Below are 3,419 nucleotides of genomic sequence, written 5' to 3'. Positions count from 1 at the left end.
TTAGACACCAACAACGAAAGCAGACACAGTAATGCCAATTGTTCCTGAGAGATAAATGACTGCACATATGAACCTTTGTTAAATGTTAAAGAGTCAGTTTACCCCAATAAAAAATCAACTATCATATTCTAATTCCCTCTCTGGTGGAAGGTAGGACAGCACATCTAATTATGCACAGTAAGATCAAATATGGCAACTGGATAAACTGTGTGTGTGTGTGTGCCTAGTCAGCCATGCATAAAGATCCGCAATGGTGCTTCTAGGTCTTTTAGGGTGGAACAAGCCACGACATCAAGAGACTGAGCACTTGAGACTAGAATGAGCCAGATTCAGCTCCTTACGAGAGCAAGTGGTGTTGAACGTTTAAAAGTTAATTTTGTAGTTATGAGATAAACTCAGTTTCAAAGTTTAGTGCTTCAGAAAAATAATAGAGGTATATAGCAATTATGTCCTGCCATCATGTCTAACTTGCTGGTAGCTCCTGTGCACTAATCCGACAACTTTCTCATCTGTGTTATAAATTGGCAGCTGTACATTAGCAACTTGAAATAAATTTATGAGAATCATAACTGGTGCAAATATGCTAGTTTGATTCTCGAATACTTCTGTCCTTTGACTCAGATACCGTACATTAATTTGTGTTTATATTTCAGTGTATTCAGTAACAGGTCCAAGTATAAATAGTTTGTTAGGAAAAGTCAATTTCACTTTGTAATCAGGCACAAATAATTTGCCAGTGATTTAGCTCACTGATGAATTCTATCAGTAATTGATTTCAACAAGCGTATTAATGTAGATGCATTGTTTCATTTTAAAGAACGTGTGTAATTGGTATTAATTCCAGTACTATTTTACCAATTTTTGCAAAAGAATATCTTTAAAACAATTAGTATATGGAAAGCAGAAAAGGACGAGAAATAAATATTGAGTATAGGTTTCCACAGTATCGAAAGCTCAATAAACAAAGATTGACGTATGAACTGGCGCTGTATCACAGAGTAAATAAAAAAAATATTGAACTCTTTCACTTTAAAGATATATTTCAGTGTACGTGGAAACAAAAAAAAAAGAAAAAAAAGAGCAATGCAGAATTTTCATGAAGGGAGAGGTCTCTGCATCAAAAATCTATAAAAAGAGAAATATATTGAGAGAGATTAACCAGAGATTTCAGAGAAATGTCTCTTCCATTTCATATTCATGGCACGCTACGCACCGGAGAGCCCACCCCCACAACATACGCCCGGCCCAGAGAGTGATGCCTCCCATGACTCTGGAACGAATCTGTGGCATATAAATTAAGCGTCCGGATAAAACTTCTTCAGTATGATGGATGATGTTTGGACCCTCTGCCTTTCCCCGGATTTATCCTCTTCCTTTCGCTCCCTATTTTCATTGTAAATCTGTGAATGCGGATGTGAGTTAACATATTTCATTCTTCCATTTATATATATATATATATATATATATATATATATATATATATATATAGATATATATATATATATATATATATATATATATATATGATTATTATCACTTTTGTACGTGATTCATTTATCACACATTACCACAGGTGAAAAATAAGAAACGGGGTGTAGGTCCTGACCGGTTTCGACTTTATTTCCAAGCCATTGACGAAGGACTGATACAGAGTATGAGAAGTCACTAATATATATACTACAAGAACAGTACTGACGAACATACACAACTGTTAGAGACTACATATCCCCACTCAGGCCGGTGTCGAGGTAGGAGTGGCCTTTAAAACTCATTTGGCTAAAAATCACAATATACTCCCAGAGGACATTGCTGATAAACAAACCATACGCCACCTCAGATCCACACCTGACAGGTGTCACGGAGGCGGAGTTTGGAAACTCATTAACATTACTACCCTCGTACTGTGTTTACAAATATGATAATCCTATTTTCATACATCTCTACTGCCTACCTTAAAGTTTAAACAATTTACAAATTTCTTTTGATATTAAAGGATCAAGTTTATACATCCCTTGACTGATATTCATATTATAGTTGTAACTTTCGTTTATAAAGCTAGATTCAATGATGTTCCTTTCCAGTGCATTATTAGAATATACAATCCTCTTTGCCCCTTCCCAGTTGATAGCACGATTGTTCTCACTAACATGTACAAATATACCACTGTTCCCTTGTGCATATCTCACACATTTCTTATGCTGTTCAATTCTTTTTTCCAGTGCTTTCCCGGTTTGGCCAATATAAAAGTTGTCACAAGACTTACACGGAATTTTATATACACACCCTTTAGTATTGTCAGGGGAGTTCTTGATAAGTACATTTTTCATTGTTGTATTGTTCTTAAATGTGACATTAACACCAAAATTCTTAAGAAGATGAGGGATATCTTTCATATCATTATTATAAGGCAAAACAAGCAAATTTTTTGTGTTGTAAGGTTCTTTCTGGTTTTGATACATAGTCTTTTTTGCCGCTTCAAATGCACTGTTTAATACACTATCAGGGTATTTCAATTTCTTGCCTGCATTCCTAATCTTATCTATTTCATCATCAATATATTCAGGGCTACATACCCGTAATGCTCTTAAAAACATAGATGAAAACACTGACTTTTTAACTTTATTGCTTTGTCCAGAATAGAAATGCACATAGGAAGAAATATTAGTGGGTTTTCTATACACACTATATTTAAACCCACTACTATTTCTTCGTATGAGAACATCCAAAAACGGTAAGCACCCATCATTTTCCATTTCCATAGTGAATTTAATTGATGGTACTAATTGATTTAACTTGGCAAAAAAGTTATTTACATCTTGGTTCCCTGGCCATACACAAATTATGTCGTCAACATACCTAAACCATGTTACATTACGTGGGATTATGTTGTTTAATATCTTCTTTTCAAAAAATTCCATATATAAGTTACTTAACACTGGGGATAGAGGGTTTCCCATTGCCATACCAAAATTTTATTAGTAAAATTTACCATTAAATTCAAATTTACAATCTTTTACACATAATTTAATCAGTTCAATTAAAGTACTTTTAGAAAATGGGATATCCAGCTGTGTGTTCTCTAACAATTCAGATAAAAACGCCATCAGATCATCTATTGGCACCTTTGTGAATAGTGATACTACATCAAAACTTACAAGCCTGGATTCACTATTAATCTCTACACTTTTTAGTTTATTTATCAGGTCCACATTATTCGTGATATTTGCATTTGAGATGGTACCTACTAATGGGTTGAGAATATCTACTAAGTACTTATCAAGAACTCCCCTGACAATACTAAAGGGTGTGTATATAAAATTCCGTGTAAGTCTTGTGACAACTTTTATATTGGCCAAACCGGGAAAGCACTGGAAAAAAGAATTGAACAGCATAAGAAATGTGTGAGATATGCACAAGGG

The sequence above is a fragment of the Macrobrachium rosenbergii genome, chromosome 26 (assembly GCF_040412425.1).
Source record: "Macrobrachium rosenbergii isolate ZJJX-2024 chromosome 26, ASM4041242v1, whole genome shotgun sequence".
NCBI classification, from domain to species: Eukaryota; Metazoa; Arthropoda; class Malacostraca; order Decapoda; family Palaemonidae; genus Macrobrachium; species Macrobrachium rosenbergii.
This window is presented reverse-complemented; position numbering follows the sequence as displayed.